Source organism: Bubalus bubalis, chromosome 5 (genome assembly GCF_019923935.1).
Source record: "Bubalus bubalis isolate 160015118507 breed Murrah chromosome 5, NDDB_SH_1, whole genome shotgun sequence".
In the NCBI taxonomy this organism is placed as follows: domain Eukaryota; kingdom Metazoa; phylum Chordata; class Mammalia; order Artiodactyla; family Bovidae; genus Bubalus; species Bubalus bubalis.
The window spans coordinates 109,468,634-109,494,414 of record NC_059161.1 but is presented as its reverse complement, the minus strand read 5'-3'; the positions used below and the strand labels follow the sequence as shown (position 1 = coordinate 109,494,414).

Below are 25,781 nucleotides of genomic sequence, written 5' to 3'. Positions count from 1 at the left end.
TAACACAGTGAACTCAGCAGGAGGGCCCGAAAGGCTGCATTAGTAACCTGGCTGGCTCAACCGTAGGCAGTTCCCTTTATTTTCCTTCCGCGGAGAGCCTGGTCCAAAAGGGAGTCTCCGGCCCAGCTCCCTTGCCAGAAGCAGCCTGTAGGTGGCGCCGCGGAGCCCCGCTTTAATTGCATTATATAATATAACCTGTTTACTAAATCATGTAATCAGTCGGTTTAGGATTTACAGCTTCGGATGTGTATAGAGAATTGGACTTTGAGTCAAATTTAAAAACAAATAAAAATGAGAGGCAGCTGTTGCTGATAGTGTGATATTCATCTTTTGGAAACAAATTCACCCCGCTGCTATAAATTATGCCTGGGGAAAAAAAATGTGTTGGTGGTGGGAAGGAGTTGGCTACGTCTCCTATGCTGGCAACTCGGAGCGATGAATCTTGAAATAACGGTGTCAACCTGTCACTGATTTCATGTGACTCTGTGGATTTATCTAAAGAAACACAAGCATGCGCGTGCACACACACACTCAGACAAACACACACACACACACACACCCCCCCCAGGTCTCTTTCGCAAAACCCAGTAAGGGTTAGAAACCGCAAGGGGAAAGCTGAGTGCTTAGAGGAACTGGATGGTCCCCGATCCTTGGTGCTTGGAGTCAGCACCGGGGTGACAAGGCTTAGGCGAGTGTGGGGATAGATGGTGGGAAGGATGGAGGTGAGAGAGAGGACACACCCATGGGTGGGAAGCTTCACAGTGTAAGCAGGTCTGGTGGAGGTGTTTCAGAGAGGTGAAGGGTCCTTGTAGAATAAAGGGAAAGGGCCAGCCCCCAAGAGCCGCCCCGGACCAGCATAGCAAGCGCTGGATCTGGGCTTGCCGTTCAACCCAGGTGCTAGGGAGCCAGGCGGAACCTCAGGGCCTGGGGTGACAGGAATGCTGTGGCCTAGTGACTGTTGTTTCCCACTCCCCCCGCACCATCTTTCTGACTTTGGGTCCTAGGGGCAGATAGAATCCTCTCAATGTAATGAGGCCAGGATCAGCATGGGAGCCAGAAGAGTAATCGAGTCTACACTGGAGGAAGTATTAGGATTCGCATTCAGGATCAGACTCCCCAGGCTCACTCACTGAGCTGAAGGCTGGCCGAGAGGTCACACCTCCCCCATCACCGGGGTCCCAGGGGGTCACTGCTCCCAGCACAGAGCTCAAGTCCTGGCAGAACGTCTCAGCCAGAAGGGCGACCTCCCTGGCGCCCTTCTGGTTCCTGCTTGGAACTCTCAGTGGGGAATGATTCTCTACAGCAAAGGTGACAGCCAAGACAGCAGGCAGCTCCGGCCCTCGTGGTCACCCACAGCCCTCTGCTCTGACTGCCCTTCGCCACCTCTCTGGGCAGCCCACTTGGGAGGTGGAGCCAGGTCATGACCTCTTGTGACGGTGCTGGTTTCCAAGGAACAGAGGAGCCAGTGGGTCCAGCCTGAGTTTGACCAGCCTGGCCAGTTTCAGTCTCCTTGGGAGATGGGGAATCTCCCTCTCTCCACCTCTCTCTCCTCCTTCAGCCCGTAACCTCCCTTTGGTCTCTGGAAGAGGTCGGAACCATCTGTGGACCGTCCCAGCAGCGAGGTCCTCTCCGTGGCCTGTGGTCCTCCCTCCAGGAGCCTCCTCCTCCTCCCCTCTCCCCACTCCAAGGCCATTTCATTCTTTGTGCTGGAATAACAATATGTCTCCTCTGGGGCCAGGTCTAGGAGTCATTTCTGTGCTCAGGGACCCCAGTCTGGGGATGGGCTACAGCTTGCTGCAAGACCCAGTTCTGGGAGGAAGGGGCTTATAATCCACTCTGGACTCCTCTGTGCCCACAGTGTAGTGTGTGTGTGCTGGGGTAAGGGGGGTGTTGGCGGGGCTTGTGACATTCCCTGGGTGTTGCAGGGATGCTGGGAATCTCTGACGCAGGTCAGTGGCTCTCCTCACCCCTGATCAGCTTTCCAGGGGAGGAGACCCATCCTGCCCCACTGCCTCTGACTCACGGGGGGTCCTGGCACCTCAGCACCCAGAGTTAGGGCTGTAGCTTTCTTTCCTTTATGTACCCGGTTCCCTTTTACTGTTCAACTTGGTTTCCAAAAAAAATGGACCAGGGTCAGAGTTAGGAGAGCAGCCTTTACTGTGGCCCCAGCATCTCTCCTGTCTGCTCCTGCTTCGCACACAGGGACCAGGAAGTGACAGTCCCCCGTTTTCCTCCCTGCCTTGGCTGTCACACCTTTTCTGGCTTCAAAAAGCCGCTGATATATTTTACAAACTGAAACAGCAATTTAATTCCCCCTGATAGCGGCAATTGTCCATTAGATCTTCCTACCGAGGAGCTTAACAATAATTCCTTTCATCCAACTGCTTGCTTCTTCTTGATCTGAGAATCAATCCCATAAATAGCAGGCGAGAGTCTTCACATTACTCTCCCCCTCCAGCTTTTAGCATTTTGATGAAGATTCTCATCTCCTCTTTAAGCACTTTACAACTTGGTGATTTTTCCCCCCTTTGGTTCCTTTAAACAAAATAAAACAAAAAAGCAGAAAGGGGTGTGGGGAGGAGCATGCTAGCTATAAGGGTAAGCACAGCCCTGCATTCTTCTTACAGAGAAGTGGTATGTACTTTCTCCTGCTGGAAGGCAGGGGGTTGGCAGCAATGACCCCCAAGGGTCACCTCCAATCTGCCTTCAAGCAAGTGCTGCGCTGCCCCAGAGGCCCCATTGGTCTGGTCCTAAATTTCACCCACAGCTGGGTCCTGCTTTTGCCAGTGATGCTCGACTTAGCCCTGTCTCTGCATCTCAGGAAAGGGGGTTGGGGGAGGCCATCGCTGGTTCCAGGCACGAAGCATCTCCCCAGGCCCGTGACCAGGGTCCCGCCCATCCCTTGGGCAACTCTGGAGCCTAGAGATGGGAGTCCGCCCTCTCTTTTTCATCTCCAGCCCTCTTCATCTCTATCCAAACAGCATGAGTGAGAGAGTGGGGAGGAACGGAGACAGGAGAGAGCTTGAGGCCTTTCATTCAATTATTTTTCTTCTCTCTCAAACGTGCAGGCAGTCCTAGGGGTCTGGGGCAGAGGAGGGCCCTGCAACTCTTCCATGGGAGCAGCCAGGGTGGATTGCCAGGGCAGCTGGGAGCCCTGGCCAGCTCCCCCGGGACCCCATCATGTGCTCCTTGTCTGCACACATACACAGAGAGAAACAAATCTAAAAATGAACCCAGGGACTGAAATCCCCCTCGACAAACCCGAATCCCAGGTTTATTATTATTTGTTGAGAGCTGACAGCAGCCACTGCTCAGGAACTGAGCTGAGAAAACAACACGGGCTGGGCCCCTGAGGCTTGCGACTCAGCAGAGACAGACAAACAGCTCAGACGCTGGGGACCCCAGATGGAAAGAGTGTTTCTGCTGTCCTACCTGCCTGCTTCCTCCTATCAGTCAACTGCCTTCTCAGAGGCAGTCACCCGGGAGGCCGGCCCTCCCTGGGAGCCAGGAAGAAGAATAGAAGTGAGGGGCTGGGATGGAGGTGCAGGGAGGGATCTGGTTGGGGGAGTTCCCAGAACTAAGGGACCCAGGCACCTATCGGGCATGGCACCTGAGACGCTCTCAGATTCTCCTGGAAGCAGAGGATGCTAAGAGGGTCAGCCAGGCCCCCTTTCTCTCTGAGAAGGACTGCACCACATTATCTGGCTGGATGATATCTGATTTCATTTTTAAAAACTGCCTCCAGAGGGGAAAAAAAAGGGGTCAAGAATCAGGGCTATGAAAGCAAGTAGTCCTTTGGGCTCAGTTGATCATTGAAAAGCCACTCATCCCCGATACTTCCTGACTCAGCCCATAGCTGTCCTCACTCTGGGCCCTCGGTGAGCCCATGAGAAAAGACAGGGGGACCCCGTAGAGTCCACAGCAATGTGGTCAGCTTGTGGGAGGACAGGGCACCAGCCGGGTGCCTTGGTCCTCACGGCTGTTTGGAACTAGAGCAGGTACGCTGGCTCTGTGTTCCTGATCTGTCAGAAAGGCAGCCCTGGGGGGTAAGGGAAGGGAGGATGGCATCTTCCATGTGAAAGGGGGTGATGCCGGGCAGTCACCCTTGGGTTTCAGCATCCAAGCCCCAGCTAGCAGACAAGCCCCATCTACCTCCCGAAAAATGGTTCCTCTGTGGTGCTTCTCTGCTGGCAAGGTCCTCTGTGTTACACGACCACACCTCTGCCTGCATCAAAACTTTGCTCAAAGCCTTCTCTTCCAGGAAGCCTTTCTTCACTTTCTACTCCAGGACCATCCTCTCAGCTGGAGCCCTGCCGTCAGGCAGAGGGAGGGCATGTAGCAGGATTTAGCGCTACGTTGTTTCTATGTCCTGGAAAGCCTGCTTCCCACTTAGGTCTCATCTTGCCCATTGACCTCTATGTTCCCAGCAGACAAGATCATGGCCTTGCCTTCCTTTTCCTTCTGGGGAAAAAGGTCTGTGCAATGTGATTTTACAAGGTCTACCTCCTTATGGAGGGCTTCCCAGGTGGCTTTGTGGTAAAGAATACGCCTGCCAATGCAGGAAATACAGGTTCGATCCCTGGGTCAGGAAGATATCCCTTGGAGAAGAGAATGGCAACAATTCCAGAATTCCTGCCTGGGAAATCCCAAGGACAGAGAAGCCTGGTGGGCTACAGTTCATGGGGTCGAAAAAGAATTGGATACGACTGAGTGACTAAACAATAATAACAACCTCCTTACAGAGCCTGGATAGACATAAAACTTCCTTTGGTTTATTGCTGAAATGTCAAACAGACCAATAAATCTAAGGATATTAGATACTAGGACTTGAAGAAAGGATAAATCTTTAAGTCCCAGCAGTCATTTACACCTTAGTGAGAATGAGTTTGTTTCCCTGGAGCCAGTTTTGCCCTGGAGTGAGATGATAATCCAGAATTATTAACGACTTCAACTCACTGAGCCCTTGCCATGCACCAGGCATTATGCTAAGCTACTGTCACAGAGAACCCTATTTATTTTTCCCAGCAACCATAAGGTATAGGTGTGATAGTTGTCCCCTTTCAAGGATGGGAACACTGAGGTTTGGAGTGGTGGAGAGAGTTCTCAAATGTGACACAAGGCCTGATTTCAGAGTCTGAACGTTTAACCTAGAAGTCTGGGGTGGAGGCGGGGAACACCAGCGGAGCCCTGGAAATGGAACAGGAGAAAGACAAAGCTGACTGTGCAGAAACTACCATCTGGAGTCAGGACACCCAACACAGGTGGTCCCTCACTTCCACATGCCCTGAAGGTCAAAGGGTCACATCGTATCGACACACCTAAATGTCACCCGTCTGCCAAATTTGGGCTTTTGCACCTCACTAACGGGCACATACTTTATGCCTGTGGATGGTGAGGCCTCTTAAACAGCAACTGTTCATTTCTGTCAGTCCTGTCTTCTCTGGACAGCAGGGTGTGTGCAAATTCATTTAAATACTGTATTGCATTTGCTCTTATTATTGTATAAAAATGAATGGAAGACGGGAAACAAAATGCTGCTAACACCCATGAGAAGTCGCGCCTCACAAACACAATGCAACCAAGACAGAGATGCTTCCATGGGCACTGAGAGAGGCAGGTCTGAGCCTCCGTCGGGAACTCACTGGACTGTGGGTTCAATTATGAAGGGAAAGAACAAGATTTGAGAACGACTATGAAATGACGGAATACATGGTTGAAGATGGCATGTAGCAGGTGATCACGTGTCTCGGCCTTGGGCTCAGAACCCTGGGAGCTGGTGCCAGGCAGGGGCGGGGGCTGCCTGCGCCCTGACCCCTCACCATGCAGGCAGCTCGGGGCCGGGATCCGACTCACGTCGGCGGGGATGCCGGCAATGTCTCCCTTCTGTGTTGCAGCCTGGGTGGGGTGGGGAGGGAGGGTGCCTGCAGTCTACTTGCTCCCTGTGAAGTCTCTCTGCTTGGCCTTCTTTCTCCGCCCCACCCATGGTTTTCCAAGGACCACCCGCAGCTGCAAAGAAGTCCCTGTTCTGGAGGGAAATATGCCGTGACTCACAGGCTCAGAGGCACCTGGCTCTATCTGAGGAAAGCCTGTCTGATGGAACAGGACTGGCTTTTATTCAGGTTAGGGGCACCCCATGCTCAGGGAGCATCCCTTGACATAGCTCCCTGAGTCCTCACTTTATCCCCTTGCAAAAGCCCCTTTCCTGCAAACCTTCCTTTCAGAACTGCCTCCTTCTTCTCCCAGCCCAGAGAGGTTTCAGGCAGCTTCTGAAGGGGTGACCAGCAAAGACATCTTTGCTGGCCAGCAACAGGATTATTACCCACAGCCTCCAAAGCAGGAAGCAATTAAACAAAAGTGCAGGGGGCTAAAGCTCTGTTCTGCGTCCCCCTGGCCCCTGCCAAGCTCCATCTCTTGAACCTCCAGCTTTGAAAAGGGGTCAGTAGTTCTTGGGTTTCTAACAGGGAAAACTTGAGTCATAGGCTGGCCCTTTCTACCGCACTCAACTAAGAAGTGTTCCATATTAGCAGCGGGTGTCTTTGAATGCTAGCTGCTTGTCCAAAAATTATAACTTGCCTCAAATGCTGCCCTTTGCAGGGACGACTCATTCCCTATCATTGTGGTCTCTGTGGAAAGAAATCCCGCCTTCATTAGAGAAACTTTGGGAACTCGAAGTTCAAGTTGTGCTTCTACTTGGGCCATTTAAGACAGACCCCATGGAGGGCAAGGTCAGGGCGGGGAGGCGGGGACATGGAGACAAATTCACGAAGTGGACTCTGGACCTGGGGGACCAATTAGGATACTTCGATTAGAACAGAGAATGATCTTTTAGGATCTGAGTGCTTGTTGATCTGGGTGTTCCAGGGTCTGGCCCGTTCAGGGAGAAGGAGAGAAGCATGTCAACTCCCAGTGTAGAGATTCTATCCAGAGCAGAGTGGCCTGGGCAGGGCAGGAGAGAAGAGTGGGAGGTGTCTGCTCCCAGAGCCCATCGCTGGGGAAGGGAGGAGGAAAAAGTGGGAATTCTCAGCCATGATGCCTCCAAGGGCACAGGTGGCCTCAGGCTGGGCAAGATCCCCACTATCCACAAGCCTCTCTGATCTCCTTTTTAGGGCCTGGCTGTCTCAGGTCAGAGCATCGGCTCTGCAGCCCCAGGGACAAGAAGTCTGCTGTTTCTTTGTTTTGGGATTCATAAAAGTGTAAAAAAGGATCTCACCTAATGAGGCCCTTGCTGTGGTCAGGGATTATTTCACGAACAGGAGCAGTGTATGCATGTGAGCTGAGATAGTCTGGGGAGTTCAGGGCAGGGTGGGCAGAGGGAGATGAAGAGAGGAGGCCCATGTAAGAATGATCAGGAAGGTCAAGGAGAGCGGTCCCCAACAGGATCAGTGTTCAGGGGATGCTGATGAGATCTGAGGTTTCAGAGACCTGTCTGTCGCTGGGGGCTGGTCACTATGGCTGCCCTGGCTTGAGCTGACCGTTGTCCTCACTCCTTACTCTTAGCTTCTTCCTCAAGCCCAGAAGCAGCGTTGGACGCAAAGCTCCAAAGAAGACTGTGCAGAGCAGTTTGCCGGAGGGCCAGCAGAGCCGTGGTGGGTCTGAGTGCTGCCTAGAGGAGAGGTACAGAGGAGAAAATCCCGTCCGAGGCCACAGGCAAGTTGAGCGGGGCTCCTACCCAGAAACCAACAGTCATTTACTGAGCACCTGCAATGTGCCAGGCTCTGCAAAGGGCCTTGGACGTCCCAGAAGGAGAAAACAGGGACGAGTGGAATAAATAAAGATACGAGATGAAGCAAGATAGATGACTTCAGATTTCAAGGGATCCCGAGGGCTGAGTAAGAGAAATAAAAAAGGAGCAAACCAAATCTCAAGCCTCAGCACACAGTGGTGGAAATTCAGAACTTTAAAAAGAAAAGAAATCTAAAAGTGGATTCTCACTGCCAGACTGGAAATAAGAGAGTGAAGCAGCACCTTCAGGATCTACGAGAAAATGGTGTGGAACGTGGGACTTGCTCTGAGTTCTCTCAGTCAGGTTCAAAGAGAAGATCAAGTCTGTTTTGGATACATGAGGACTCAATTTACTCCCCTCCCATCAATATAAAAATAACTAGAGGTGATAATTCAAAAAACAAGGAGGCTGGAGGAAGAAGACAATGGAAAACAAAACAGAGCTGCAGCCCAACGGGAGGAAGGCAGCTGGAAGGACGGAGGGGTAGGCGTCAACCTGGGGCCTCGGGAGGCTCTAGGCAATGGCCAAGTGGTGAGAACAGGGTTCCATTCCTTTTCCTGGGGTCAAATCCCAAGAGTAAGTTCTGTGGCTGAATAACATTTCCACCTTGTTATCAACCTATAGACAAGGCCTGGAAAATTCAATGAACTGTATAGTCCATGGGGTCGCAAAGAGACGACACAACTGAGCGACTTTCACTTTCACTTTGGGGCTTCCCTATTAGCTCAGTTGATAAAGAATCTGCCTGCACTGCAGGAGACCCTGGTTCTATTCCTGGGTCAGGAAGATCCCCCAGAGAAGGGAATGGTTACCCACTCCAATATTCTTGGGCTTCCCTTGTGGCTCAGCTTGTAAAGAATCCGCCCACAATGCAGGAGACCTGGGTTCGCTCTCTGAGTTGGGAAGATCCCCTGGAGAAGGGAAAGGCTACCCACTCCAGTATTCTGGCCTGGAGAATTCCATGGACTGTATAGTCCATAGGGTCACAAAGAGTCGGACATGACTGAGCGACTTTCACTTCACTACCAAGCTATAGTCAACATGCGGAGGTAACCACAGTTATTTAACAGAATAAAAATCTTCTAAATCTTATAAAGATAGCACATAAGCTATACTAAATAGTATAACACTGTGCACTCTGTAATATATATATTCTGTATTATATATAATACTATTGACTAAAAATAGATAATATCGAATATAGTTTGATCAAACTAATATAAATTGGAAGGAGAAGAATGTGTGCTTGTTTCCCCAACTTCCACAGCAGATAATTCATAAATAAACACATACATTAGCAAGAGGGACTGAGGAAATTTCCTGGTGGTCCAGTGGATAAGACTCCAAGTTTCCACTGTAGGAGGCACGTGTTCAATCCCTGGTGAGGGAAGTAAGATTCCCATGCTGCCCAGAGAGGCCAAACAAATAAATAAATAAATAAAATATCTTAAAAAAGAGAGAGACTGACACATATTGTATGACATAATAAGCAACCACGTGCGTACATGCTCAGTTATGTGACTCTTTGTGACCTTATGACTGTAGCCAGCCAGGGGATTCTCCAAGCAAGAATAACTGGAGTGGGTTGCCATTTCTTCCTCTAGGGGATCTTCCCTACCCAGGGATTGAACCTGTGTCTCCTGCATTACAGGTGGATTCTTTATCACGGAGCCACCTGGGAAGCCCAATAAGTGGCCACAAAATCAGCCAAATCAGAAACTGTTTCTTGGGGTTGCCTGGATGGTGAACTAGTGGGTAGAGGTAGGGGAAAGAAGGGAGGCTTTTTAGAATACTATGCAGCAATCAAAAACAATAGACTGAATCGATTTATCTTGACCTGGAAAACTCTCCATTATATAGCCTAGTTTAAAGCAAGTTTTTAGAACAGCATTTGAAACTTAAATCTCACTGTGTTCAATTAAACACCCAAACTGATAAGACGCAGTCCGTGTCCTCGAGGAACCCCACCTCTGCAGCCCCTCTCCATTCCTCTGCTCTACCCCACCGGCTTCTGCTTCTGGAACATCTCTCTCGCTCAGAATTCTGCAAGATGCAGATCTCTTTCTATGCTAGGGGAGAGCTGTTTTATGTATGTTTCAAGTCACAAATGCAAGTTCTTGACTACAAGTTGTAAGTTCAAAGATGGACCTGGATGAAGCCGCCCAGGAGATGAAAGCTTCACGCACAAGTAACTGGCCAGGGGGAAATCAAGTCGGGAAGGGAAATCTGAGAATTACAGATGCCGAGGCTAAAAGGCATCTCACAGCGCTCCCATCCGCATTTCACATTCACAGATAAAGAACATACGTGGGGCGTGATGGAAGGTCACTGTATTGAATTAGTGCCCAGAAGAGGGGGAGTTGGGCTTGTTACCAACCAGAGGCAGGAAAGAAGCCAAGAGATGCTGAAGCTGGAGCAGCAGCCTGATGCCAGGGCCCTGCAGAGGAGCCCATAGGGAGATGGTGGGGGGTGTGGTGTTTGGGGCTGGGGTCCACTTCGGGAGCTGCTCATGGAGAAGGTGGCTTGACTTTGGGGAAGACCAGGGGAAATCAGACAGGAACACACTTCCTTAGTGTCCACAGAAGCTGGAAAGAAGCAGCTTCGATGTGGGCAGGAGGGGACACGTTGGGGAAGGGCTTGGGAGCACCCATCGTGTGCCAGATGTGCGTGAGGTGCCCTACAGTAGTTCCTGGCATTTCATCCTCACACAAGCCCGGCAAGGTAAACGCGGTTGTCCCAGTCCATCAAGACAGTGATAGTTAGAAAACCTAAGTCATGTAACTTGCCCCAAATCCCGCAGCCAGCAAATGGCAGAGCTGGAATCTGAAGCTGGGCTGCTTTGATCCAAAGTCCCTGCTCAAGGAATAAGAGGGCATCAATCAATGTGTGGTCACTCATTGCTAGGAGGAGTGTCTTTCCCAAACTGGGATAAACTAACCCTTCTCACTTCCTGAATCCTGGGTATGGACTCAGGCCCCCTGCCCAATCCATGAACACCCAGGCATAATGGCTGGCTCAACTGGCCCAGTAGGACCCTGAAAATTCCCACCTCGGAGGAGAACAGGAGTTGGGGTTCCCTTTCTCCCAGCCCCGAGCCCTGCATTGCTTCTGAGATGTCTGGAAGGAGGTGCACTGGAGCATGAATACAGAGTGGAGAAGAGAAGCTGGAAGCCTGGACCCTTGGTTTTTAGTGCTCAGCTCCATACCTGCCCTCCTCCAACCGCCAGGGCACCTCATTGCCCTCACTCCCACCCCCAGATGCTGTCGGCTCCCCCACTTCTCCCCAGCCACCTCCACCCCCAGGGAGCCTCTGACTTCAGCAGGAGGCAGGCAGGCAGGCCCACAAGAGAATGTATGTCAGTTAGGGGTTGTCGTTGACACGTGGAGATCATTAACGAGGCTTATTTTTAAATTGTAATTGCAAAATGTAAATGCTCCCCAAACTGATGTGTAATTGCTACCCCCTCCACCCCAGCCCTTCCCCTCTGGTGCCAGCTTTGCAAGGAGAGAATTAGAAAATAAAAAGGGGGTGGATTATGTAAGCAAAATGATTTTAAAAAAAGAGAGCGAGAGAGCTAAGAATTTAAGTGAGACAGCTGGCGGCTCCCTGATTGCCACACTTCCAGCATTAGCTGCAAAAATTGTCCTTGCCGACTGCACCCACCCAAGCAACGGTGTCAACTGTATTGAGTCCCAGAACACAGAACAGACTGGCGCTCTCTTGGCAAGATGGTTCAGTGGTCAGTGGTCAGTGTGAGTGTGTGTGTGTGTGTGTGGTCCTCTTCAATATACATGACATTTCTAATTACCTGCCTCTCTCCTTCTTCTTCTCTTGAGGGAAACAAGGTTTTGTGAGGAATCTGGCAATGATTACTGCCCCCCAAACAAAGACTGGATCGCAGGTGGAACTAGTAAAGAATCTGCCTGACAATGCAGGAGACTCGAGAGACGTGGATTCGATCCCTGGGTCAGGAAGATCCTCTGAAGAAGGAAATGGCAACCCACTCCAGTATTCTTGCCTGAGAAATCCTATGGACAGAGGAGCCTGGCGGGCCACAGTCCATGGGGTTGCAAAGAGTCTGACATGACTGAGTACTGAGCACATATTGGGTCACAAAGACTGGGAAACTAGAAGATCATGGTGGCCCTAACACATCAGGGAAACTTACAAACACCCCAGCAGGGTCCTGTGGATTTGGGGTTGGGGGGTGGAGCCCATCTCACCATAACAGATCCAGCCCTTATCATGGCATACTGGAAAGAAAAAAGACTTGTTTTGGATAACTGGATTTCTAAACCCCTGCCTACACTGCTACTTAGGTCTGTGAGATCATCAGGTTACTTAAGGGGATTTTAAGAACCCTATCTGATAAGAGGATTAAGTGAGATTCTCTGCTTTATACTCTCTAAGGAACTAGTTCTCACAGTTCATCACACACATCTTCGATGCAGTTTCCTCTGTGTTCATCAGAAACACTGGGGGCAGGGTGCAGATTCTCAGTCTAAACCTAGACTCACAATTTGGGATCTCTGGTGTGAGGTCCAGGAACTGAGTTTTTCACAAACACCCCTGGAGACAAGGCTTGCTCCAGAGGGCTGGACAAGTCTTAACATCATGGGTGTGAGCAGCAGCCCATCCCTCCATAGCAACAAGAGTTTATTGTTCATGGAATATGTAGAGGGAAATAGAGGTAGTCAGGGACTAGGCATAGCCCTCGCCCCATCCACCAGGGGCCAAGGAGAAACAGAACGGGTTTGCGTGTTCTGCAGTCATGTGCAGTAAGTGTCAGCTAACGTTATGGGCTGCTTCTCAAGGTTGTCAGAAGAAAAGACAATCTACCTGGAGGGTTTGCTAAGTACTAGTCACTCAGTTGTGTGGGATTCTTTGCTAGTCCATGGTCCGTAGCCCATCAGACTCCTCCATCCATGGGATTCTCCAAGCAAGAATACTGGAGTGGGCTGCCATTCCCTTCTCCAGGGGATCTTCCCAACCCAGGGATTAAACCTGGGTGTCCCGCATTGCAGTAGGATTCTTTACCATCTGAGTCACCAGGGAAGCCTGGAGGGTTTAACCACGTGTTGAAGGATGGAGAACGTTTCTTACTGTTCGGTGATCCCGGTGGCCTCTAGGATGGCCCTCAGGGCACTCAGTCCTCTCCTCACTTCCAGCTGGGCCAGCAATCCTTCCTGTTGACCAGAACCAGTGCACCTGTGAGAAAGGGCAGAGCAGCACTCAGAAGGGAAGGCTAGAGGTGCAGGGATAAAGGGGGACCCCACTCTGCGCCCCCTCCTCCCAGGCTGGTGGTGAAGGATACACTCTGTGTGCTCTGCAGACCTCCTACTACACGATCATTCAAGCCCCTCTCCTCGTTGGGTGTTCAGACCCACCGAGCCGTGTTAGAGCCCAGCCCTTCTCTCAGCAGGAAATGGCCTATGGTTGCCTGTCTGGTCTCCTGGCACCAGACAGCCCCTCTGCCCCAAGTGTGGTCAGGTCACTGAGTGATTTGTGAAGCTTGGGGAAGCACAGCTGGCTTCTTGCTTTAAACTGTAGGGAACTCAGAGAAAGAGTGGCAGTTGCCACCTGCTCAGATGTGTGCAGGAGTTTCAGATGCTTTCCCAGCGGACAGGCTTCATCTGGGGGTCTGAACGCTGTTGGGTGGGAGGAGAGCACTGGTGGGCAGCAGGAAGGAAGAGTCTGGAGGGCAAAGGACCCAAAGCAGTGAAGAACAGCCTTGACCTAAAGGGGGCTTCAGCTGCATGACTTATTTATTTATTATTAGATTTGTTGGTCTTCAGTCACTCAGTAGTGTCCAACTCTTTGCGACCCCATGGACTGCAGCATGCCAGACTTCCCTGTCCTTCACCGTTTCCCAGAGTTTGCTCAAACTCATGTCCGTTGAGTCGGTGATGCCATCCAACCATCTCATCCTGTGCTGCCCCCTTCTCCTCCTGCCCTCAATCTCCCAACATCAGGGTCTTTTCCATGTGACCCTATGGACTGTAGCCCACCAGGCTTCTCTGTTCATGGAATTCTCTAGGCAAGGATATGGGAGTGGGTTGCCATGCACTCCTCCAGGGGATCCTCCTGACCCAGGTTCTCCTGCATTGTAGAAGGACTCTTTACCATCTGAGCCACCAGGGAAGACCATAATTAGATTCAGTTCAGTTCAGTCGCTCAGTCATGTCCGACTCTTTGTGACCCCATGGACTGCAGCACACCAGGCCTCCCTGTCTATTGCCTGTCCAACTCCTGGAGCTTGCTCAAACTCATGTCCATTAAGTCAGTGATGCCATCCAATAATCCCATCCTCTGTTGTCCCCTTCTCCCCCTGCCCTCAATCTTTCCCAGCATCAGGGTCTTTTCCAATGAGTCAGTTATTTGCATCAGGTGGCCAAAGTATTGAAGCTTCGGCTTCAGCATCTGTCCTTTCAATGAATATTCAGGACTGATTTCCTTTAGGATTGACTGGTTGGATCTCCTTGCAGTCCAAGGGACTCTCAAGAGTCTTCTCCAATGCTACAGTTCAAAAGCATCAATTATTCGGCACTCGGCTTTCTTTATGGTCCAAGTCTCACATCCATATGTGACTACTAGAGAAACCATAGCTTTGACTAGATGGACCTTTGTCAGCAAAGTAATGTCTCTGCTTTTGAATATGCTGTCTAGGTTGGTCATAGTTTTTCTTCCAAGGATCAAGGGTCTTTTGATTTCATGGCTGTAGTCACCATCTGTGGTGATTTTGGAGCCCAAGAATATAAAGTCTGTCACTGTTTCCCCATCTATTTGCCATGAAGTGATGGGACCAGATGCCATGATCTTAGTTTTTTTGAATGCTGAGTTTTAAGCCAGCTTTTTCATTCTCCTCTTTCACTTTCATCAAGAGGCTCTTCAGTTCCTCTTCACTTTCTGTCATAAGGGTGGTATCATCTGCATATCTGAGGTTATTGATATTTCTCTCGGCAGTCTTGATTCCAGCTTGTGTTTCATCCAGCCTGGCATTTCGCATGATGTACTCTGTATATAAGTTAAATAAGCAGGGTGATAATATACAGCCTTGACATACTCCTTTCCCAATTTGGAACCAGTCTCTTGTTCTATGTCTGGTTCTAACTGTGGTTTTTTGACCTACATACATATTTCTCAGGAAGCAAGTAAAATGGTCTGGTATTCCCATCTCTTTAAGAATTTTCCAGTTTGTTGTGATCCACTCAGTCAAAGACTTTGGCATTGTCAATAAAGCAGAAATAAATATCTGTCTGGAACTCTGTTGCTTTTTCTGTGATCCAATGGATGTTGGCAAACTGATCTCTGGTTCCTCTGCCTTTTCTAAATAATTAGATTAAAATGGATTAATTTTGTTTCTCAACATTTGAAATGGACCAAAATGTTCAAAAATGAGTTTGGTGGTCAGTATTGGTATAAGGCCTGGCCTGATACTTCCCAAACACATCAATTTCTCCTTGTGGATCGAGTTTCTAATTTGACTCCAGTTGAGGCTGCGCTTGGGGCAAGGATGACAGGGGGTGGTGGGATGGGGGTGTTTAGGAGGGGGGCTGCTATACCTGAGCTTTGTTTTCAGGGCAGCCTCATGGACCACCTCCAGCCAAGAGCCCCAACCCTGCAACCAGAGGTAAGTGTGTCTTTAACATTGATAATTCCTTCCTAGTTAACACCATCTTAGTCTCCCTGTAAAAACACATTTGCACCTTAGTAAAGAATGTAATTAACTAGTGACATGACAACAGGAGGAGCTAAACAGCGGCTGGGCTTGGAGCTGCCCTGGGAACTGGGAATTCAGACATTTGCCTGAACAAGACTTCCCTACTTCCTTCCTGGGAGTTGTGCATGTGTGTGTGTGTGTGTGTGTGTGTGTGTGTGTGTTTGGCCTACGTGCACTGCTGGGAGGTGAGGATGGCAGAAGCGCAGCATCCTGGATCCTCAAGGGTGCATGAATTCCCAGCTGCAGGCCCGAGGAAGCAGGGGAGCTGGGAGATGGGATGAGCTGAGAAGAACTCCAAGAACAGGCAGGGTGGTTAATGAATTTCCATGAGCACAATCTGGGTTGAAACAACCCCCTTCACCACCCTGGACTCAGATTTCTTCAGAGAAGAGATGGCAGATATGAGACATTCTAAGTGGCAGGAGGCTCAGGCCCCTTGGCCACTGCCCAGAGAGGATGCCGTGAGCACCAAGGTACTCCTACCCCAGGCCACTTCTCCTCCACTGGTCTTGACTGTGACTTCTGTGAGTGACTCCCAGTCCTCTGCCCCCACCTTCAGAGAACAAAACTGGGGGACAAACCCACTTCTTCCCTCCTTAAGCCCCACCTCATGTCCTCCTCCTCTCACTTCCCCACTTCCCATCCCTTTCCAGTCCAGGCGGAAGATGGTCTCCAGCCTTTCTGTTAGGGGAAGAACACTGATTGAAACCACCCACCCTGGCCAGGCACCATAGTAAACCATTTGCATGAGCTGTTTTACGACAGGAGGTCCTGGTAAGGAACACAGAACTAATAAGCCTCCACCAACTGGAAGACTTCAGGAAAGGTCAAAATCAGACACCACATGTCTGACCACCTCCCAGAAGCCTCTCTGTCATTCATCCTCCCAGAATCCTCTCTGGCATTCATCTTGGCTGAACAAGGTATGTACCACCAGGAAGGATTCTTGACTTAGAATGATTGGCTAAAGACAACCCAGGAATTAACCCCACCACCATAAAACCCAAAACTGCAAGCCATGTGACAGAGCTGTTCTCCTGGGTTGCCTTACCCTCCTGCTCTCTGCCCGGGTGCCCTTTCCCAATAAAATCTCTTGCTTTGTCAGCACACATGTCTCCTCAGACAATTCATTTCCAAATGTTAGACAAGAGCCCAGTTTCGGGACCTGGAAGGGGTCCCCCTTCCTGCAGCATTTCCACTCTCAGGGATATTCCTAGAAAGGGCCCTCCTTCCTGGTCATGCGGGCCAAGTCCTTCCAACTTGTGAGCCACCTCCAGGCTTCCCAGGCAGCCAGCTGCATCCTGCATCCATCCAGACCCACGCCCGGGATGGGTGCACAGCTGTGTCATCTCCCACTCCAGAATCCTCAGTGACTCCCTCTTCACAGGCACCTACAGGTGTTCAGTCTCGCGGCAAACCACTCTGCCTTCTGGGCTCAGCTTCTACCCTTTACCTGCAGACTGTCTACCTTCCATCCACTCATAACACCTTCCATTCCCCAAGCTGCTCCACAACCTCCTCCTGTTCTCAATGCCCCAGTTCTACATTTCTACCTGAAAAGACCCTCACGATTCTTCAGTGTTCAGTGTGAACATTCTGGCTTTTTCCTCTACAGCTAGCCGCCATTGTATCTCCCTCTGAGTTTCCTAGGAACACGCTGCTTGTCATCTTCTGAAAGCTCTCGCCACATTCCGTATTATGGTCTAGTTATTTTACATGTCTTTCATTTCTTTCCAAACTGGAGGCTCCTCATAGGCAGAGACCCTGTCTTACATCCATGTAATTGTTCAGTTTACAAAGTACTTTGATATGTAATATCTTCTTTAACTCTTTAAACAATCTTTAGATGGCAATATTTCAATATAATGGCTTCCCAGGTTGGGCAGTGGTAAAGAATCCACCTGCCAATGCAGGAACTCACATTGGATCCCTTGGTTGGGAAGATCCCCTGGAGAAAGAAATGTTAACCCACTCCAGTATTTCTTGCCTGGAAAATCCCATGGACAGATGAGCCTGGCGGGTTATAGTCCATGGGCTTGCAAATAGTCAGACACAACTGAGCGACTGAGCATGCATTCATTTCAATACAGTAACAACTTTTATTACCTTTACAAATTAATATATGTTTATTGCACAAAATAGATAAAGAAGACAGAGAATTTTTTTTTTTTTTTTTGGTGGTGTGTTGCAGCTTCTGGGATCTAGTTACCGAGCCAGGGATTGTACCTGGCCTCTGGCAGTGAAAGTACTAACTCCTAACCTCTGGACCTCCAGGGAAATCCCAGAAATTTTAAAGTGAGTTGTGATCCTATCATACAAAAATAATCACAGTTAATATGAAGGGTAAAACCCTTCTTTCTTCAAAACAGCATCATACTATACATATTGTTTGTTCTGGAAGCAGTTGTTTATATTTAGCAGCATACCATAAATACCTTTGCATATGATCTTAGTGACTATGTCATGTTCCATTTACAGATGTACTACAATTATCCAACCAATTGTCTATTATTTCCAGATTTTGCTACTATAAACAAATAATTCCCATTCCTTTATTTTTTTTTAATAATGTAGACCATTTTTTAAAGCCTCCACTGAGTTTTACAATATTGTTCCTGTTTTATGTTTTTTTTTTTTTTTTTTTGGCCAGGAAGTGTGTGGGATCTCAGCTTTGCGACCCAGGGATCGAACTCACAACCCCTATATTGGAAGGCAATGTCTTAACCACTGAACCGCCAGGGAAGTCCCATAAAGCCCATTCTTATAGCTGAGTTTTGCTCCAGACTTGATTATTGTCTTAGGAGAAGTTTATAGATGTGGAGTTGCCAGATCTAAATGCATATTCATTTGAAAGAATAATGACTTGCAGAAGGTCACACGTATTTACATCACATCTGCAATTTATGCGAAATACCTTTTTTTCCTGTTGGGTAGTTCATCTCATCGTATCAAGGTGGATATCGAGGCTGAGGAAAGTCGAACATCAGACTTGCCTAAGAAGACAAGCGGGCACACAGCACGTCTTCTGGCTCCGGATATTTCGCTCTTCCAACCTCCCCACCTCTCTTTGTTCTTGTATTTCTTACCGGCACAGAGGGAAGCCTGCAGTGTAAATGCTACGGAAACGCTGGGCTTCCTGAAGGACGAGGCAAGGTGATGTGTCCTAAGTAGCGGGGTGGGCTACTCCTGGGGGCTCAGCTCGTGTCAGCCTCCCCTGCCTCGTGTCCCAGGGGTCTGAGACCTATTTTGGCAGAAGACAGCTCTGGTCTTAGGTAGACTTTTAGCTATTGCTTCCTCCCTTCTTCTGGGCAGATGCAAACTGCTTCAATGTAGACTCCATGCATTGAGAATCTACCATGTGTTAGGGCCTGAGCGTGCAAAGATGAAGCACACACACACACCGAAGCTCCCCACATCTCAGAGGGCATAACTTGTCGTGCGTGGATGCTGCTGCTGCTGGCTGTTGGTCCCACTGCCCCTCCTCTGCCAAAGCCCTCATTGCCAGGGGCAGAGGACAAGGCCCGAGTCAGGGTTGCAGAAGGAGGCTGACCTGCCTGCCCAGTGTGTCCGGCAGCCCCTTCTTGTAATTGCAACCCTTTCTGGCCCTGAAGGGCCAGAGCTCCCTCTCTGCATCTCGCTGCAGTGCTTGCTTCTCTGTCTTTCTGCTCCAGCTGTACCTCTGCCCCTGCCCTCACCCCTAACACAGCACAGAGGGAATCACACCAGTTTAGGGAAAAGACGCCAACCCTGCCCCACTGGGGGACTAATAAATACATAGCCGAGAGGGGAAGGACGGTCCCTGGTGATGCCCACGTGTCCTATGCAGGGCACCGCTTCAGGGCTACAATACACACAGATTTCCCCTTTCCCAGAACTGACAACTGCCTGGTTCCCACCAGCCTGGAGAAAGCTTCAAGGCGGAAAGAGAGCCTGTCATCTTTTTCTGTCACTGCCATCTCTTCCTCTGAGCATAACAGGGCAACTCATAGGGCAGAAGGGCCAGAGGAGAGTGAAAGACCGTTTGGGCCAGAGGGCAAGGCCATCCTCCCCCATGCTCATGCCCACCTTGCCCCGAGGAGGGTCCCGCATGTGCCTTTTTAGATCTTTCCAGAGAAAACTCAGTCCCCTTTGTTTTGTCACCATGCAAAGTCCTTCTCCTCTAAAGGCTTGCAGGCAGTCTGTAATACCGCTGCCCTGACCCCGGAGCTGGGCTGGGGTCCAATTAACAAACAGCCGGATAGGCATGGAGGTGGACAGAGAGACAGACAGAGAGACAGATGGGGAGACATGGGCCCATGTGACCCAATGGCCCAGATGCTTAAGGGACAGGAGGAACCAGGACCTTCAGCTTGAAGAAAAGGTCCCTCTGTCCCCACAAGATCCCCAAGGAAAGCAGTGGCCCTGCCCCTGATTTTTAGCTCTGGTCAGGCCCCTCTCTGCCTCCCTGAGGCATTTAACCAGGGCGCCCTCTGACCTCTGATGGACGGCAGGCTTCCCTGGAGAACACCTTTGCCTGTTCAGCGGGTCTGATTTACATTTTTCAGATGAACAGGGCAGTGCTGAGGACCGAGCCTCTGGAATTCTGGCCAGACACCCAAACCAAAGGCCTGCCCCCTGTCCACTTTAGGGAGCTACCCCACCCTGGTATCTGTCCCACGAGCAGAAACACTGGAGTCTTTGTCCTCACTGACCCAAGAGCCTCGAGAGAATCCATTCTGTCTGGAGACCCTCCAGGGCCTGTGTTTGCATAGTACAACCATGTGATTTGCCTACTAGGACCCTCGGGCATTTCCCCAAAGATACAGGTTCCTCTCACCTCCCTGCTGGGGTGGCTGGTTCCAGCTCTGCCAGGAGCTTGCTCTGCAATGTGGCACAAAACCCTCCACCTCTGAATTCCGGTCCATCCCCATCATCGGCACTCTTCATCACTGCTGTCTGCATATAAGAGGTGGGACCTGACACCGTGCCCCGTTCTCACATGACCCCATTCTCTGACTGCTCTTGAGCAGCTATCAAACTCAAACATCCCAGCAAAAGACTCAGAGTTCACCAGAGCTGTGAGGACCATCTCAAAGAGACCGGATTCTAATCCTCTAGGAAGAGAGGGCCTCCTTGGAGGCTAAAATAGTTTACAGGCTTGTTTATACTGCTTCTCCCCAACTCAGAAGTCTGCAATGACTTGCCGAGGTCTATGAAGACAAAATTCAAATTTCATAGCCTCTTTTCTTGTCTTTCATCATCAACCCCAACCTACTTATCTTACTTAATCCCTTGGTTTTTCAAGCCTGAGCCTTTGCTCCAGCCATACCAGCCTGCCCTATCTCACAACTGAGCACACGCCATGTCTGGGCCCTCTTCCTCTCTTTCTCAGCCCACTAGGGCTGCCTGGAGGGCTTGGTGGCCCTCCTTCCTCTGCGATACCCAGGTCCTAGCCAATCCTCAAGTCTTACCTTTCTCTGAATTTCTGCAGCTGAGTGAAGTCAAATTCTTGCTCCTCCATCCTATGACTGGCCCTGAATCTTACTTTATTTTGGCCCTTATTTTGTGAACTTCTGCTTTCCGTGTTTGTCTAAATCTCAATGGCATGCATCATAGATGTTTGAGGACAAGACTGGTGTCTTTGGGACTTGCCTGGTGGTCCAGTGGTTATGACTCTGAGCTCCAGGGGGCCCAGGTTCAGTCCCTGGACAGGGAACTAGATCTCACATGCTGCAACAAAGATTGAAGATCCTGAGTGCCACAATGAAGACCCATGCAGTTAAAGAAATAAATATTTAAAAAAAAGAAAGAGAGAGAGAGAGACTCAAGTCTTCCATTTCTTTTATGTCTCCCATGTGTAACTAGGTTAGTGGTGTGCCTATGCAGATCATCAGCAGGATCATTCTTATCATAGGAAGGGCAACCACTACTGGAAAATGCTAAATCAGATCAGTGCTTAACCAGTTCAGCTAGACTTTGCCTGTTTAGTCATTATTACTCATTGTCAAAGGCATCACAATTCTCTATGCCTCAGTGTGTCTCTGAATTGAAAGATTTGAAGAAAACAATGGGTTGTTTTACATGCTCCTTACACATGCCTCTTAATAAGTTGGTGTGGGAGACAGTACAGTGGGAAAAACTGGATTCAAATCCTAGATCTCCCTTTTCCTAGTTGTATGTGGTATGCTCAGTCACTTCAGTTGTGTCCAACTCTTTGCAACCCCTTGGACCATAGCTTGCCAGGCTCCTCTGTCCATGGGATTTTCCCAGTAAGAATATTGGAATGGGTTGCTGTTTCCTCTTCCAGGGGATCTTCCTGACCCAGGGATCGAACTCACATCTCCTGCATTGCAGGCTGATTCTTCACCCCTGAGCCACTGGGGAAGCCCCCTTCCTAGCTCAGTGATCACCAAACTCAACAACAAGGAGTTTACTGGGACTGAACTGAGCGGTTTTACATCAGACATAAGATATGCTCAGTGGATAATAAAGGACTCAGCGTTGACATAGACAAAGCCTGTGATAAATGGTGACTATCGTTGTTAAGACAATGACAGTACGGTGGTTTGTTTAGATCTTGTTTGGCAAAATCATACTCATCCTTTAAGATTCAACTCTGTGAAGTTATCGCTCAATGCTCCTCTACCCCCACAAGGCAAGTCACTCCCTCCTTCCCGCTCCCCTGATAACTGGGACTGTTTCTCCTGTAAGATAAAGCCCAAAGTTCTTAGCTATGAACTCCAGGCTGAATCTCATCAATTTATTATTATGTGTCACTAGAGGGGTCCCTCTCATTCAGCTCTGAGCTGAACAAGGGATCCTTACCTTTTATGTTTTCAGCTCTGGCCTAGCATCAGGCTCAATGTGTGTTTGTTAAATGAGGGGATGAACAGACGAGCAGGAGGGCCAAGAGCAGTCAAGAGGCCCGGGCAGAATTTGCCCAGACCCAAAGGTGAGCCTGGTGATAGGAAATCCCGCGTGGAAAGCAAGTGTCCCTTTATTTTTTTAAGATTTTTTTTTTTTTTTTGGATATGGACCATTTTAAAATTTTATTTTTAAATTTTAATTGGAGGATAGTTGCTTTACAATATTGTGTTGGTTTCTGCAATAGAAAACCATAATTGAAGGGGGTTTTCCTGGTGGCTCAGAACGTAAAGAATCTGCCTGCAATGCAGGAGACCATAATCGAAAAAGACATGTGTGCCTCAGTGTTCACTGCAGCACTATTTACAATAGCTAGGACATGGAAGCAGCCTAGATGTCCATCGATGGATGAATGGATACAGAAACTGTGGCACATATGTACAATGGAATATTACTCAGCTATAAAAAAGAAAGCATTTGAGTCAGTCCTAAGGAGGTCGATGAACCTAGAGCCTATGGTACAGAGTGAAGTTAAGTCAGAAATAAAAAGACAAATATTGCATATTAATGCATGTGTATGGAATCTGGAAAGATGGTGCTGATGCAGACCATTTTTAGTCTTCATAGAACTTGTTACAACATTGCTTCTGTTTCATGTTTTGGTTTTTTGGCCATGAGACATATGGGATCTTGGTTTCCTAACCAAGGACTGGACCCACACCCCTTGTATTGGAAGGCAAAGTCTTAACCACTAGGCCACCAGGGAAGTCCCTAGCAATTAGCCCTTTAAACTCATCTAAAATCGGCCTCAAATTTAAAGAATTTGCTCAACTTTTCCAGCATGATTAACCTTCTTGGGGAAAGCCAGCAGCTCCATCACAAGCCCTTTGACCTTCTCTGCAAACCCTTCCTGTGTGCACCCTCCTTTTCCTCAGCTGAGCTCCATCCTTTTCCTGCTGCTCCCCACCATTCCTCTCCCCAACGGTCAGACCTCCAGCCTTGAAGCCCCTGCTCCCTCAGCCCCCCAGGCTGTTGAATGATCCTGGGTTCTAAGACCGCCTTCCCAATCCAGAAATGGGAGAAGGTCAGTGTGTCCTGACACAGGCTAATCATTGTCTTTCGCCCCCAGGCAAAGCAAGCTGCACTTTCCTCCTCTCCATCAGCTCTGCCACGCCTGGCTCAGCAACAGCCTCCTAATCAGTTTCCCTGAGCCTACCCCCTCCTCCCCATTTGAATGCAGATTTCCAAAGAATAGCAAGGAGAGATAAGAAAGACTTACTCAGAGATAGATGCAAAGAAATAGAGGGAAACAATAGACCGGGAAAGACTAGAGATCTCTTCAAGAAAATTAGATGTACAAAGGGAATATTTCATGCAAAAATGGGCACAATAAAGGACAGAAACAGTATGGACCTAACAGAAGCAGAAGATACTAAGACAAGGCGGCAAGAATACACAGAAGAACTATGCAAAAAAGATCTTCATGACCCAGATAACCATGATGGTGTGATCACTCACCTAGAGCCAGACATCCTGGAATGTGAAGTCAAGTGGGCCTTAGGAAGCATCACTGAACAAAGCTAGTGGAGGTGATGGAATTCCAATTGAACTATTTCAAATCCTAAATGATGATGCTGTGAAAGTGCTGCACTCAATATGTCAGCAAATTTGGAAAACTCAGCAGTGGCCACAGGACTGGAAAAGGTCCGTTTTCATTCCAATTCTAAAGATGGGCAATCCCAAAGAATGTTCAAACTACTGCACAATTGCACTCATCTCACACAGCAAAGTAATGCTCAAAATTCTCCAAACCAGGTTTCAACAGTATGTGAACCATGAGCTTCCAGATGCTCAAGCTGGAATTAGAAAAGGCAGAGGAACCAGAGATCAAATTGCCAACATCCGTTGGACCATTGAAAAAGCAAGAGAGTTCCAGAAAAACATTAACTTCTGCTTTATTTATTATGCCAAAGCCTTTGAGTGTGAAGATCACAACAAACTCTGGAAAATTCTTAAGAGATGGGAATATCAGACCACCTTACCTGCCTCCTGAGAAATCTGTATGCAGGTGAAGAAGGAATAGTTAGAACCGAACATGGAACAATGGACTGGTTCCAAATTGGGAAAGGAGTACGTCAAGGCTGTATATTGTCATCCTGCTTATTTAACTTATGTGCAGAGTATATCATGTGAAATGCTGGATTGGATGAAGCACAAGCTGGAATCAAGATTGCCAGGAGAAATATCAATAACCTCAGATATGCAGATGACACCACCTTTATGGCAGAAAACGAAGAGGAACTAAAGCGCCTCTTGATAAGTGAAAGAGAAGACTGAAAAAGCTGGCTTAAAACTCAACATTCAAAAAATGAAGATCATGGGATCACTTCATGGCAAATAGGGAAACAATGGAAACAGTGACAGACTTTGTTTTCTTGGGCTCCCAAATCATGGCAGATAGTAACTGCAGCCATAAAATTAAAAGATGCTTGCTCCTTGGAAGAAAAGCTGTGACCAACCTAGACAGCATATTAAAAAACAGAGACATTACTTTGCCAACAAAGGTCCATCTAGTCAAAGCTATGGTTTTTCCAGTTCAGTTCAGTTCAGTCGCTCAGTCGTGTCTGACTCTTTGCGACCCCATGAACTGCAGCACGCCAGGCTTCCCTGTCCATCACCAACTCCCAGAGTTCACTCAAACTCACGTCCATTGAGTCGGTGATGCCATCCAACCATCTCATCCTCTGTTGTCCCCTTCTTCTCCTGCCCCCAATCCCTCCCAGCATCAGAGTCTTTTCCAATGAGTCAACTCTTCGCATGAGGTGGCCAAAGTACTGGAGTTTCAGCTTTAGCATCATTCCTTCCAAAGAAATCCCAGGGCTGATCTCCTTCAGAATGGACTGGTTGGATCTCCTTGCAGTCCAAGGGACTCTCAAGAGTCTTCTCCAACACCACAGTTCAAAAGCATCAATTCTTCAGTGCTCAGCTTTCTTCACAGTCCAACTCTCACATCCATACATGACCACTGGAAAAACCATAGCCTTGACTAGATGGACTTTTGTTGGCAAAGTAATGTCTCTGCTTTTTAATATGCTATCTAGGTTGGTCATAACTTTCCTTCCAAGGAGTAAGCGTCTTTTAATTTCATGGCTGCAGTCACCACCTGCAGTGATTTTGGAGCCCAAAAAAATAAAGTCTGACACTGTTTCCATGTTTCCCCATCTACTTCCCATGAAGTGATGGGACCAGATGCCATGATCTTCGTTTTCTGAATGTTGAGCTTTAAGCCAACTTTTTCACTCTCCTCTTTCACTTTCATCAAGAGGCTCTTCAGTTCCTCTTCACTTTCTGCCATAAGGGTGGTGTCATCTGCATATCCGAGGTTATTGATATTTCTCCTGGCAATCTTGATTCCAGCCTGCGCTTCCTCCAGCCCAGCATTTCTCATGTTGTACTCTGCATATAAGTTAAATAAGCAGGGTGACAATATACAG

At 48.8% G+C, this 25,781-nt stretch overlaps 1 protein-coding gene across 6 annotated transcripts in view; it reads right to left on the bottom strand.

Annotated features, from left to right (window-relative positions):
* PKNOX2 (PBX/knotted 1 homeobox 2) overlaps positions 1-25,781 on the bottom strand; it is a 297,298-nt gene that overhangs the window by 91,665 nt on the left and 179,852 nt on the right. For 4 of the 6 annotated variants that reach the window (XM_044943542.1, XM_044943543.1, XM_006057667.3 and 1 more), the window contains one exon: positions 12,828-12,932. The exons of 1 other annotated variant lie outside the window; for it this stretch is intronic. The gene's annotated coding sequence lies outside the window, so the exon portion shown is untranslated. Of the gene's footprint in view, positions 1-12,761; positions 12,933-25,781 lie in introns of all 6 variants that reach the window. One more of the 6 variants, XM_044943541.1, reaches the window with a different exon arrangement.